The 15,796-nt window shown below is 35.0% G+C and overlaps 1 protein-coding gene across 3 annotated transcripts in view; it reads left to right on the plus strand.

Annotated features, from left to right (window-relative positions):
• LOC111054673 overlaps positions 1-15,796 on the plus strand; it is a 190,778-nt gene that overhangs the window by 30,835 nt on the left and 144,147 nt on the right. The window lies entirely within an intron of this gene.

Raw genomic sequence — 15,796 nt, forward strand, 5'->3', positions numbered from 1 at the left:
AAGATGTGGATTGGATATATAAAATTAACATAATATAAATCAAATTCCATGGTCTGCTTTCTACAATAGTATCAATTTCAATTTTTATCTCAACAGATTACTGTTTGAAAAAAAATGGGCAAAAAGAGTTCACAAAAATCACTTTTTGGTTGAAGGTCAGTCACCGTGTCACTATTTTGTGTTTCGAGAGTAATTATTGAATCGAAACGTGAACCTCTCAAGTTACATTCGCCCACGTTTTGTGATTAAAAGTGGAGTAGATGTAGAATATCAATACTTCACTTCTATGATTGATGTATTATAAATCTATAACTGATTCAGTTATCGCATACAGGACAACGCATTGAAAATGAATCAACTCATGGTTCAAGACACAGCCTAATCAATTGATAGAACGAAACTATCAAATAATAATGCAAGAAAAGACACTGAAGACTCTTGCTCCAGCTGTTGTGAATAATTCACATGAGCAAATATCTTCATATATATTTTTCCTAGAGTTACCTTGAAAAGTGGCCATTCCTGCACTTATTAAAGAACGCAAAGAATCACTTTTCCGCTCTAGTGCGGGAAAATTTTTTTCTGCACTCCAGATTTGCAACATGGCAACACAAAATAGTTGGTGGGTTATATGGAGAATTAGTGCACGAAAACAAAAATTAAGTTGGTAACAATGACTGTGGTTAGATTTGGATAAGATTCATTTCAATGGCTACCCTACATTTATGATAAAATCCCAATATAGAAATCCAAAACAAGAATAATGTTCATCTAAATCATAATTAAATAATCATCGTTCACGAATTCTCATCATTTAATAATAAATAATAGTTCTTTTCTATTGATAATTATTATTTCAACTGCAAGCAATGAGAAAAGTAGCAAATATACATTATAAAATTCGAATTTTGAGGTTAAATGATTACCGTTCGATATCCATATAAATAAAAAAACATAAGAATACTGCAATAAATATTCTCTGTTGTCTATGTTATTTTTATAAATTTCTTTCAGTTTACTTCGAGCATTTTTCTCGGTAATTTGAGCAAAAGTCTAAATTTCTGAATCCTGTTTCTGTAGTTTTTAGCTGGATGAAACAAACTTAGGTACCCCGCTAGGTCGCGCGCTTGTCGGTTCAGCCATCTTGCAGCTATCCCAATCAGCTGTTGGCGTGTATTTTGAATGTGAATTTTTTGTTCTATCTGTATTTTTTCTGATTCTTGAATGAATAAAAATGAGAACTTTGGCTGAGAATTTTCAACTTCAATTGGATTATTAATTTTTAAATGAATTAAGGTTGTTATTAATAACAGCATCACACACACAAACATTTGATGAATTTCAGCCATCATTGTACCCATAATTACCCACTTTTCATATTCAATGGTAACTGTAGGAAAAGTTTAATGTGAAATACGTGAGCAAAGTTCCTCTGCTGCCTCGCCTACGGCTCGGGCGTAAACGTTTCATTCGGTGCAGCAAACTGTCACTCTGCGCACTAGTTGCACTAATAACTATTATTGCATTATCATCTAAGATTTTTGTTCTATTAACTGTTATGATTTCACAGCAAGAGAATGGTTGCCGTATCCTTCTCATTCCTACAATCCGATTATCTTTGAATGTGATGAGAGTACTTAAATTAGAATTGAGGCTGGAATTAACGAGTTTCGAAATCATTAGAACTTCTCTTAACGGAAAAACAAAATAAATCAATATTGATACTTTGAAGTCCATTTAGAACAGTTTTTCCTTGTACTTTGATTCCTCTTGATGGAACAAGAGTAAAAATTCAAGATGTATTTAGCTTTCCTCATCGAGAACTGTATTGTTCTTGGCAAAAGTTTCTGGGAAGAATTAATCAGCCGTTCAGCCCTGATGAGAAACGGAATGTTTCCACTCCTCTCCCTCGAACGCTCACTCTCTCTTTCTCGGAGTGTCTCTACTCCTCTCCCTCAAACGCTCTCTGTCTTTCTCGGAGTGTCACTACTCCTCTCCCTCACACGATCTCTCTCTTTCTCGGAATGTCTCCACTCCATTCCCTCACACGATCTCTCTCTTTCTCGGAGAGTCTCTTCCACAATCGGCCTCCTGGATAAGGGTTTGTTGGGGGGTTTGAGCCGGAGCTACAGTAGCTCATTGATTGCAATCTCGACAATCCGGAAAGGGGATAGCGACTCGGTTAGTTAAACGTTGCAAACACACGAAACATGTCACAAAGACTTACTGCCAGCTAAGCATACATGCTCAAAACAACAAACGATTTGCCACCAGCCAACAGTACAACACACCATAGCACGCTCCTGCTAACAAACTGCAGTATAAATATCCCTACAAGCTCCACAGTCGCCCCTACACAGTTCGATATGCGAAATCCATTTATACTACTAATTTGCCAGTATTAGTATGCAAAACAGTCACTCCTCCGTGTCTCATACGAAGCCCTGTTATTTGATATAGCTCACCACTAATGCACTACTACAATAGCGTCCAATGGAAGTTAACGATCGCAGTTGCCTTAATTCGTGCTGGCCTGTCACTTTGACTGTGATTGCAATCATTCACCGACTGTCTGTCTGAAACAGAGCACAATTTATCGGCGTGCTCTCCAAACTGTGCGATTTATGAAGTTGGCTGAATGATATATTATAAAGACTTGGAACATGCTCTCATATTGAATATGCCATCAATCACGATAACTATTGAATTATTCGTAAGAATCACTCCTATATATGGTATTTATTGATGTTATAGTAGATCTATGTGTTATTTCACAAAATTTATCAGATGAACATTTTGATAATATTGTGACCATTAATTTTTGCTTGGTTCCAGAATATTATTAAAATATGAGAAGAATTGTGATATTCTTTTCATCAAGTATTATGGATCACTTTTCAGCAGTTTTTGCCAGAACAGTTCTGCAATCGTGTTATAAAGAAATAATGAATTCCTGAGAAATCTAAAAAAGCATAGTTCATGGAATTTCACAGAATGTTCTTTCAATTATAAATAACAACACTGAAAACTTCAGTATCTAATATAGTAGGTAATTTGTCAGTTAAACTATCAATAGTCTTGAGTTTCTGTTGAATAGGAATAATAATTAATAAATTGAATAGTTAGTCCCGACACGACTGGATTATAACATTCGTGAGGTGCATTTGACGGCTTAAATTATATATTCAACCTGGGTGGGACTTCACTATTAAAATAGTTCTGCTACTCAAGTTGTAAGGGTAACTACTTGGAGAACCAGCTACTCTGAATATCATTTATGAGTTCCCGGTGTTATGGGAAACATTAACCATCAAATTATAAAACTAAGCTGTTAACCATTATATCTCATCATCATTTCGTCTCATTACTCACGCACAAGCCAGGTGCTCACGTGAGCATCACTCTCAGCAAAAGCTGACGATCGAATGATATTCGATCATGATACAGAACCACACCACACATCCAGCCAAAGCATTGAATAATATCCTCCTGGTCGAGCCGACGGCTGAATATTGGGTATTTTTCCGAAGAAGAAATAAATCATATCACCTGACAACTGTGACAATGAGGGATGAGCCAGCTTTGGAATCAATTAATAACGGACGGCCCAATTTCAGTGACCGCTTCTTGTGCCGCGATCTGTCTCTTTCCGGTTTGTAAATGATTCGCACTCAACGAATTTCTGGCGAACCTCTCTTATTGTTTCTGGCGAACCTCTCTTATTGTTTTTCGGCCGACCATCTATTTCGCCATTATCACCTATCACGTTCAGATGACAGTTTCATATTTATATTGAATGCTGTCATTATCACCTTAATACCCAATATCTTACCGCAAGAGTTCAATTTTTTAATGATAATTTTACTCATATATTTGATGAATTTATTAAATCACACACTTTCAGGATTTAGGAATATTAAAAACGAATATGCTCTTGATATTACAGTATTTATTATTGCTAAAACGCACAACACAACGCATCGAACCGCAAATCACCAAAACTCACATAACCTTAAAAACAAGATAAAATATCTCCTGGTGACAGGAAAAAAGCAACATTTCAGAGAAGAAAGAGATTTAAGAATATGGATACCAGTGAGCCTCCGGGCTAGAGAACTCGCTCATGCTTATTGTACTAATTTTCAAATTTGCAACTTGTTTATGTGAATCAATAGAAATTTATGTACCACATACTCTGTATGAATGATGGGTTAGTTCTTGAGGAATGATTTTCAAGAACACCCTTACCATCAACACTCTACTTGAAGTGAGGGAGGGAGAGAGAGAGTGTATGTGAATGATAGAGAATGTCAAAATCTAGGCGTAAGAATAACGGACCAATGGCAGCAAGTAGGTGGCACCAGTTACTGGTTTGTTCCTGTGCACCACATAACAATTTTTACTTATGTGCTTCCAATTTTATCTTGTTACATCATCAAAGGGAAGAAGAAGTGAGTCAATTTTCAAGTCATGTAAGTTTTTTTTTTCAAATTCATTTTAAGAAAAAGGACTCATGAGAATTGCTTCAAAGCTAAAACTAAAACTAGTAATGTTCATAATATAAGTGTTAATATGAAAAAGTTAAAAAAAGAGCACCAAGTAATTATTTCCATATTGATTGAACTGATTCTCAATTTTTGAAATGAATTCAAATTCATGAAGTACTCATTTATATTCCATAAATGCACAACATATTTCGACTCATTAGAGCCATTTTCAAGAGTACCTACTTGATGATTTAAATTTAATTTCATTTATTGTAGTAGCTCTATGGAGAAGTATATACTGAAAATTCTTCCAAGGTCATTTGTTAGTGGTTCAGGACACTACATATCTTCATTATGATTGTACTAATCAACTGATTTTCAGTGCTGTTCTACCATATATTGAACTAATGCGTGAAAATTGAGTTCCAGGAGTTTCAATGGAGTTTGCATTCAAGATACAACGTTTCAATAGATCAAACATGTAGAAAAATTTCAATTGATTTGAATAAGAGAGTATGGAATGAGCCTGATTTGAATGAACTTTTTGCATGTAATACATTTTCTGTTGTGGTTACTATTAATCTATTATTCGTACTCTGCTTAATTCGCTTTTGCCAAATGTTCCATAAAAAACTACTAATTTAGCTACAAAGATTTGAGAAAGCAGAACAGTAGAGTGAAAGAAAAAGCAAACAGTAGTTTGTATGCATACTAATTCAGAAATTTAGAATACCACACATTGCGAGGGTATCCGTCATCATGTTTCACTAGCTCCGTTAATCAAGATACTATTATTTCGCAGCAGTTGATTATCATTGCTTCTGATCGCATGATGGGATGATGGCTGAAATGAATGGATGAGACTCGCTGAGTCAACACACAGTTATTGCCTGAGTTCAAATAATGACCGTCACCAGACTCTAATCTCCTGAGAATCCTATGCAAAGCAAAGCAAAGTGGATATCAATCCTCTGTCATCAAGGGATTCCACAATCACAAATTCAATGGGCAATCCACCAACTTCCACCTCTACTCATATTATCGCATTCCGCTCATGGCAAGTTAGATTGGCTAAATTTAGATTATAATTGTTTAGCATGTATTGAAACAGCGGAACCGTGGGACAGCATTATAGAGATGGAGTAATCAGTCCCTATTTGTGAAGCCTTATACAAATAGAATTTTTCGCTTTCTGTAAACTTTATTCAATTACACTCGACTATAATGTTATTGTGAAATTAATAGTAATTATGTTATTCATTTAATATCGAAAACTAATTGAATAAGTCACTTGTGAATACCCTTTGATCTTTTGTTTATTCTCTCAGTCAATTATTTGATTTATCCATTGAATAAGTCACTTGTGATCATAATATAATATGATCACATAATTATTATAAAATGATTCGGAATGAAAGAAAAGGCTCAGCCCTCACTATTTTATTCCCTTGCTTTTTATTCCCAATGATTATCATCCTTAGTCAATTTCATCTTAGCATTCATATATAGATCGATATCATGCAAGGACCTCATACTATAATTTCTTGTTATTCTATCAGAAAAGCTGGAAAAATGATCACATTGCGTGAATTGAATAAAAGAATGGTGGACCAGAAATATTGAGATTCATTCAACTTGAAAACCAGAAACCACTAACTAGTACAGTCACAGTTGATGGTGGTCGGAAATTGTTATCAGAAAGTCCATAAAAATAATTTTATTGCTCGCAAGAGTAATAAAGCGCAGGTATTAATCTAACGCCAAAAACGGGCCTCGTGCGAGCATGAAATTGTGCAAAGGGAACAGTTTCACTGGGCAGACATTAGTTCTGAAGTCGAGGTGTTGGTGGCATAGGGTGTGGAATAAAATTCGTCAATGGGAGAGAGTGAGAGGGGACCATTAGGCAACGCACCAACAGTGAAAGGGTCAGTGCGCCCCTGGGTATATTAGAAGAGATTGGAAACGTATAAATCACAGGCCAGTAACACTGTGTGCCAGTATTGGTGCACTCATATGAACTCCAACACTAAACGAAAATGAGTTCTTTGAGAGGTGACAAAATCATTGTTATCCCTTTCAACCGTTGATTATCTTTAAGCCATGTCCCCAATCGGACTTATGTTCTGCTTAGCATTGACAAATTTGTTGAATCAGATTACCTACTCTCAGTTGTAAATGGGATTTGATTCGATAAGTTTCATAATATTATAATGAATGAAGTAGTGAACTATTCCATCGCTCAGATTCAAAATGAGTGACTATCGTTTTAGTGTTACCGCTATCAATAACAGATTGAAAATCACTTCCTGGCGATTTAGTATCAAATCAAATCAAATCAAATCAAAATTTATTTCCATAAAAACACTTTACAAACAAAAATTAACTGATAATTTACGGAAAATAGCACCCGCAAAGAAAAATCTGAGCGCGGAGTGCGAGTTGTGCTTATTTTTTACAATGATGAAAAATACAATACCGTAAATTTTTTGAGTATTTTAATTATAAAAACAGAACCAGAAGTAACAATGGCATATCACAATGATAATCCTCTTGTAGCATAAACCTGAGTCACAATGATATAACTTCTACATTAAAAACAACATATATATATATAACAATAGTGAAGCTGTAGACATTACATAACAATAATCGACCTTGTAGGGGGAATTTATTGTAAAAATGTAGGGATATACTCTCCCTTTATTATTTTCCCTCATTTATTTTATTTTTATTTCTGATGGTGATCTGCAGAAACCCTAAAACTCTATTTGTTTTTGTATACTGTATTCATTTTCTATCATGAAATAATATTTCCTGTTTTCATAAAATTTTCTAGATTGAAGCAAATGTAAATGCTTTGATTGATAAAGGTATAATTACAGATCTTTTGATTATGGAATAGACGGTTACTCGGTTATTGATAAGCCAGGCCAGCTGAACAAAAGTAACGGTCTGTGTTTGTTTGTGAGGGATGGCATAAAGTTTGACTGTGTCAATTGTGAGAGCTCGGAGGCTGATATCGTCTCGATTAGATTACAAGCATTCGACTGCTTCTTATCGTTGATTGCCGTGTACAGATCACCCTCTGCTAATATTGAAGTTTTCTTTAACGAGTTAGATATTATTCTGAGAAATATTGATAAGAATGAGAATGCGGTTTTAATAGGAGATATAAACATTGATATCTTACGTAACAGTAGTTTGGCAAATGAATATAGCGGTCTAATGCAAATGTATGGCCTGAGATCTCTTATTAATATACCTACTAGAGTAACACACAATACAGGTACATGCATAGACCACATTTTTTACAAAAATGCTAATTTTAAATATGAAAACATAATAAGCTCTGTTCAAAGGACCTGTATTACTGACCACTTCTGTACTACACTACACATAGGAAATTCAAACCCAGTCTATATTGATGTAAAGGAGAATATTATTAAACGGATAAACTATAAGAACCTTACGGACAAGTTGAGACAGGAAAGTTGGAAGAATGAAACTACTTTTAATGAGGCTAATCTTGATTTGGATGACAAAATAAATGCTTTCTTTAATAAACTGATGGACCACATAGATTCTGCGACCGAACAAATTAAAATGACAAATAAAAATAGACCATTAAAAAAATGGATAACTTCAGGGCTAATAAAATCCATAAGAGAGAGGGACAAACTACATAAAAACTAAAATCCAACCATTTAATGCTACACTGAAAGCTAGATACAAAACTATAGAAATCTACTTAACACATTAATTAAGAAAGCTAAACTAGACTACTTTAAAACTAAAATGTCAACTTGTAAAGGGAACAACAAAAAGACGTGGCTCTGTATAGAGGAAATTTTAGATATAAAACGAAATAGAAAAGCTCCTGACATCGACCCTATAATATTAAATAATTATTTCTCGCAAGTAGGTAGAAGTTATGCAGAAAATCTGAATAATAGTTTGAACTCAAGTCACCCAGTACCAACTTTAGTTCCACATACTCAACATTTTCGAGATTCGTTTTTCATTTTCCCTACAAATTCCGATGAAGTTGCTGCCATGATAAATACATTAAAAACTAATTCATCTCCTGGTATTGATAATATAAGCAATGTTTGTTTGAAAAATATATCAGAATACATATCTCAGCCTTTATCAATTTTGTTTAACAAATGTTTCGAAACAGGTCATTTTCCTTCACACTTTAAGGTTGCAAATATAATTCCACTATTTAAATCAGGTGAGAGACAAGCTCCTGAAAATTATCGCCCTATTAGTTTAATAAGTAACCTGTCTAAGATTTTTGAAAAATTGATGAAGGTACGTATGATGAAATATCTTCAAAGGCATAATTTAATAGCAGAAAATCATTTGGTTTTCAAGAGGGAAAATGCACTGAGGATGCAATATCAGAGCTGGTGAGGATTGTGACAAATAATTTTCAGATGAACAGAAGGACCTTGGCTGTCTATTTGGACTTAGCCAAGGCCTTTGATACTATTCCTCACATCTTTCTCTTGAGAAAGTTGGAGGGTATAGGTTTTCGTGGCACAGTTTTGAAATTTTTTGAGAATTATTTGAAAGACAGATCACAAATTCTGACTATAGATGGAAAAACCAGTAAACTAAATTTAACTGAGTTCGGCCTTCCACAGGGAACGGTTCTGTCACCAATTCTATTTCTCCTCTATATTAATGACCTATTGAGACTTGATATAGCTGGTTGTCATTCGATCTCTTTTGCTGATGACACGGCATTGGTCTTTACTGGTTCAAGCTGGGATGAAGCTAAGCGCTTGGCAGAGTCTGGTCTCACGCGTGTTAAATCATGGCTTGACCAACACATTCTTACACTGAATGCCAATAAGAGTGTATATATGGTATTCTCACCAGCAGTGAGCTCTCTCCCCAGAGATATTCTGAATACTGGTATCAGAATACACTCTTCAATCTGTCTTGAACGGGAAAGATTGCGGACTGGTGATGGAGATTGTGATTGTCACTCATTAAAAAACGTGAAAGAACTAAATATCTAGGAGTCTTTGTAGACTCTCATCTTAAATGGAATGCACATATAAATAACATGTGTAAGAAAATGAAACACATAATTCACAAATTCCATAGATTGAATGAGCTCAATGACCCAACTATAATAAAGATGGCTTATTCAGCATATGCCCAGTCCATATTGCAATATGGTATTAGGGTATGGGGTGGAGCATTGGACATCCATTTTAATAAAATCTCCGTAATTCAAAGATATATTTTGAAAGCTGCACTTGGAAGACCAAGACGATATCCCAGCCATAGCCTTTTTGCAGAGTTCCCAGTTTTAACAGTGAGACAACTTTACGTGAAAAACTTAATTCTAGCCGTTCATAAGTATAAAAATCTCTTTGAAACTAACATTCCGTCGTATAATTTCCGTTCATTATCTCATTACCGCATTCCTAGAACAAATTTAACAGTATGCCGCAGGCAGTTCATATACATGAGTAATAGATTGATGAATATTTTGCCAGACCAATTAATCTCAGATAGATTTAATAAATCAGCCATTAAAAATATAGAGAGATGGATCAGAAGTAACAATGTTTTTCACCTCATGTACAGTTAGAATCTACTTTATTAAAAAAAAAACTTTTTTCTTTGATATTATTTTCACTAAGTTCTATTTTTTTCAGATATTATATTACCACAATTATTATTATTATTTAAGTTATTCATTTAATATCGAAAACTAATTGAATAAGTCACTTGTGAATACCCTTTGATCTTTTGTTTATTCTCTCAGTCAATTATTTGATTTATCCATTCATCATATAATATGATCACATAATTATAAAATAATGATATGAAATGAAGGAAAAGGCTCAGCCCTCACTATTTTATTCCCTTGCTCTTTATTCCTAATGATTATCATCCTTAGTCAATTTCATCTTAGCATTCATATATAGATCGATATCATGCAAGGACCTCATACTATAATTTCTTGTTATTCTATCAGAAAAGCTGGAAAAATGATCACATTGCGTGAATTGAATAAAAGAATGGTGGACCAGAAATATTGAGATTCATTCAACTTGAAAACCAGAAACCACTAACTAGTACAGTCACAGTTGATGGTGGTCGGAAATTGTTATCAGAAAGTCCATAAAAATAATTTTATTGCTCGCAAGAGTAATAAAGCGCAGGTATTAATCTAACGCCAAAAACGGGCCTCGTGCGAGCATGAAATTGTGCAAAGGGAACAGTTTCACTGGGCAGACATTAGTTCTGAAGTCGAGGTGTTGGTGGCATAGGGTGTGGAATAAAATTCGTCAATGGGAGAGAGTGAGAGGGGACCATTAGGCAACGCACCAACAGTGAAAGGGTCAGTGCGCCCCTGGGTATATTAGAAGAGATTGGAAACGTATAAATCACAGGCCAGTAACACTGTGTGGCAGTATTGGTGCGCTCATATGAACTCCAACACCAAACGAAAATGAGTCTTTGAGAGGTGACAAAATCATTGTTATCCCTTTCAACCGTTGATTATCTTTAAGCCATGTCCCCAATCGGACTTATGTTCTGCTTAGCATTGAAAAATTTATTGAGATCTATTGAGAAGAATCAGATTATCTACTCTCAGTAGTTGTAAATGGGATTTGATTCGATAAGTTTCATAATATTATAATGAATGAAGTGAACTATTCCATCGCTCAGATTCAAAATGAGTGACTATCGTTTTAGTGTTACCGCTATCAATAACTGATTGAAAATCACTTCCTGCCGATTTAGTATCATGAAAATGTAGACCATCTTCCTAATCAACATAATCTTTTTCATCAACGTTCAGAGACTATATTGTGGACGTCATACTCATTAATTTCCTTCATAGAAATAGGTATCTCCAGCGAAAATATTCCAGTTCGGGAAAGGATCCCACATGTAGAGCTTGATCAGAGTATTCAACTCTGACAGAATAAAGTTGAGAATTGGAGTCTAAAGAAGAAAGTAGAAGGTATAAGTACAGTTTTCTGTGTGTAAGTACAGTTCTAAAGTAAGGTACAGTTTTCGAACTCATACACATTTTTATTGAGAGCTTCGAACGCGAGTAATATTTGATTTTGCTTGTTTCATTCGACACTTTTCCCAATACATCTCGTCTGTATGAAGGAAACTATTTCCTGTTTTATGATTCGACTACCATGTCACTCTACTCAAATAAGTCTTATAATGCAGACTTCCTTTCAAAATAATAGAGTTTACCATGAGAATTTACTGTCTTCCTCAACTGTCTCATTCTATAAGAGTGAAGAGAGTTACCACAGAATGTAGGGAAACCTACACGCTACATAATAAGATGCGACTGGAAATAGAACCAGTTAACTTGAACTAGTTAATTTCTTTTCAAATTGGAATTACTTATAATATTCTAAGGGTTATTTTCTTTCTGAAACCATTGAGAGAAAAACATAATTTATGACAACAAACTGGAACAATACACAATTCTGATTTCGGTAGAAGATCAGTCATAGAGACATCTCACATTTTTATTGATATTGTTACAATAATCCAATCAGATTGAGGCTTTTATGGAAGATGCAAATTTACTGAGCTGTCCACATGGAAAATTAATCAAATTCAAATCGAATTGGTTTTTATTATCCATGATAACAGGGTACAAAAATTCAAATCATACAACAACGCTACATCTTCTGCAACCAAATAATCATTAATAAAACTTACAGTTGAACTTAGATAATTAATCATAATAACTAGATCTAACTGTTAAATATCGTAGTTACAGAAAATACATCAACATTATTTTCCCATAAACTTCATGAAAACTCTCCACAAAGCAAAGCCTTTAATGAGCAATCATCTTGACGATGATTGGCTAACGTTGGATTGTTCCAGTACCTGCATCTATCAGATTATTGGGTATCAGATATTAATATTGGAGAAGATTGGAAGTTTTAAGGATTTAAAGTATAAAAGATGTATAAATTTAGAGTTAAACTTGGATCTTCATTACACGATAATCAGGTATTTTGTTGATTTTTAATAGAAATGGAGACAGAGAAAAGAATCAGTCTGTGAAGTTTAACCAAATACACTCGGCTATTGTTTGAAGTTTTCGCCCAAGTTTCATTCTGGTTCTTAGTTCTTAGTATATTCTAAAGACACAGAAATTTAGAAGAGGAAAACATTGGTCTGCTAGGCAATATTTCAACAAGTTTTAACAAGTTTCCCAGCAGATTATTAAGAGTGGGAGAAAGTTGTCTGATGGCGGGGAAGGTAATAAGAGAGAGAGAGAGAGACAGAGAAAGTGGTTACTCTATTCTATCTTGCTCTGTCCGTTCGGCGCCGGGTAATTGAGTTAACCAAGGACCGCACCTTTCTCCTTCTTCTTCTTGTTCTTTATCCGCCACGCCCCGGTTCTTTTGCCATTAGCAGCCTATCTGCCTCCGTGTCGAGTCATAGTTCTTCTTATGGTTCATGAAATGTCCTAATGCTCCCAACTTCTTTCCCTGAATATACACATTCCGTCGCTTAGCTATTAACTCCGCGCCCTCCCTATAGCTCACACCGCCTGCTTTCCGCTGAACTGCAACCCGCAAAACAAGCCCGACCACCATGCTGCAAGTTTTTCTTGCTCTGTCAGGATTCGTCTCCCCCCTCTCTATTATAACTCCCACCCCTGCCCCACTCATCCAACGACGGTTAGCGCCTCTCATTACCGTTTAATACGGTGGAGAGCTTCGCGACTAATTTCTGCCTCATACTTTATGGAGGCGAAGCACCGTTGAATATGAATAATCAGCTTTCCTACCCGACTCACTAATTGAACCGCCGAAATTGTGCACAGTAATATTCTCGCACCATCAATAGAATGATACCACAACATACTAGTATATATAGCACACTTGAAATTCTATGTGTCGGCTTCAAATTGGAGGTGTATAGAAAATTACTGCTAAGCTTCCCACTAGTACCAGTTGGAGTTTCCTTTTCTACATGCAAACTTCCTCTGGTTGTCACTCTGGCAACGGCCAATTATTTAATCATTTTCTTCTTGCAGCTTATATTCTCGAAAGAGCTGTCATGAATAAGGAAACTCAATATAAAAAAAATCTTCAAACTCTTAGCATTCACATTGATTTACATTGACTTTTATTTTTTTGCAGCCTCGACATAAAATTATAGAATAAGGGAGAATAGAACAACTTGTACCCATGTTAGAATGTTGTTCTCATTCAATGAGAGCAATGATAAGACAATTAATAGTTCCATTATGATTCCAATTGATTGCTGAGAAAATTATCTCTAATTAAAGATTTCCAATCAGATATTCAAATAGAGATTGGAATATTCTAATGTTAAATGTGTAATGTTGAAAGAAAATCCAATCACAGTAATACGAATAAAGTCAGTGGAAGAAATTCAGAGGCTAGAGATAACTTCAAGTCAAAGATGATAGCTCGAGTCAAATCTTATTTACTATACATTTCAAAAATGTCATTTTTCTGTTTGTTCATAATTAATTCCGTCCTGCTGATTGAAATTTCAACTCGGCTGAAATACTGATTGGAGCCTGAATACAAAATATCAACAATCAATCATAAAGTTCTACGATCAGTCAATGAAAACTTGACGATTCGAGACGTGAGTATGCAATAATAATGGTGATGTGGTATTGTAAATCCCCTCTCATTGATGCGAAATCACGTTGAATTAAGATGGATGTATGACTGAAGCCAGGTAAGTGTGGGTGAAATGGCAGGCAGGAGGAATAAGCCTACGCTGAAACACCAATCGTACCCGGCGGAGCTGAGTGAGTTATTGAGTTAACAGGCTCTTCTACTCCGATGAATAAATCAGTTGGACAGCCCTGATACTTCAAGCACTGGGTCAACCAGGACCAGGTCTCCGTACATGCGCGTACGTGTGCTGGTCTGGCTCATACATGTTTTACCCTTTTTCTGGTCAGTTGGCTCTTCCAAAGAAAGCAATTCAGCTGAAAACAGGCTTCATCTTTCTGTTGACTAGCTCTATTGAATTCCTTCATATTCTTAGGCAGCAGTTGAATGGAGCAAAAAGTCTTGTTTAACGTACAATACTTTCATGAAGACAGTCTCATTCTCCCACAATCTCAGCTCATTCAATTACAAACAAGGAATCGAGGGACTTCTCAGTCTATTAACACACATCGCAAGAGTCAAAGTTTGTTCAGAACATTATTTTGTGATGTGATACTTTAAGGAAGATATGAATTTATTTCAGAATGAAATAGAGAATTTCTTCTCTGAAAACTTCCCATATTATTTTTTGTAAAATCAAATCCTTAACCATCAGTCTGAATGCATTAGTAAGGTCAGCCATTGTCATGATAGATGTCAATTCATTCAGTGCAACAATTGTATCAAGAATTTTTTTTGGCCTGGTTGCAAAAGCTTGTTGAATTTTAATCATGATGGAATGCCACGAGAATCAATCAGAGAAGGCTTTTTCGATTGGTTCTCATGGCATTTAATCACAGGTAAAATTCGATAGGCTCTTGTGGAACTTGGACTTAGTGTTTCAGATGTTAATTATTCATTGATTCAATATGTGTAGTTCAATAAACTTTGTCACTGTGATTGAAGCATAATAATTTGATAGATCTTTGTATTCATAAGTGTACCATTTCAGTAACTATCTCTGAATTCTATTAATTTTCTATTTAAGAGATGAATCATTGTTCACTAGCTTTAAATTTTACACATAGTTCACATTTTCAAATTTGAAATGTTGTTAAAGCAGAGTTTTATCAACAACAATTCACCTCGTAATTTGAGATCTCAGTCCATAGTAGAAGCGGTCAGCAATAACAGCGATGACGAAAATATCATGTTATTCATCTCTCGATTAGCTATGAGTATGTTGTGAGAGCCCGTGAACCATAACAATGATAATGTTAATCAACCTATAATTGATAATTAATCCTCTCAATCGCTGCCTAATCCTGCGAAATTGGTTGGGACCACCAATCAAAATTATATTTCCACGTTGCAGTGTCGTGGGAACAACTTGAACATTCATCCCCACATCCATACATTCATAACTCCACCATTGAATAAAACCTGTCAACGATTAATTTTCAATTTTATACCATTCAACTTGATAAAAAATATGTGGATGGATTTTGAAATCTGGGAGAGATGTACAAATAATGCTGAAAATGGCTATTTCATTTATTCAATCATACAATCAAGCACATAATCGAATCAATGATTGGGAGAAAATCAATAGCCGAAATCTAAAACTGCTTTTCTCAAAAATGCTGATGG

This window comes from Nilaparvata lugens, chromosome 2, assembly GCF_014356525.2.
Source record: "Nilaparvata lugens isolate BPH chromosome 2, ASM1435652v1, whole genome shotgun sequence".
In the NCBI taxonomy this organism is placed as follows: Eukaryota; Metazoa; Arthropoda; class Insecta; order Hemiptera; family Delphacidae; genus Nilaparvata; species Nilaparvata lugens.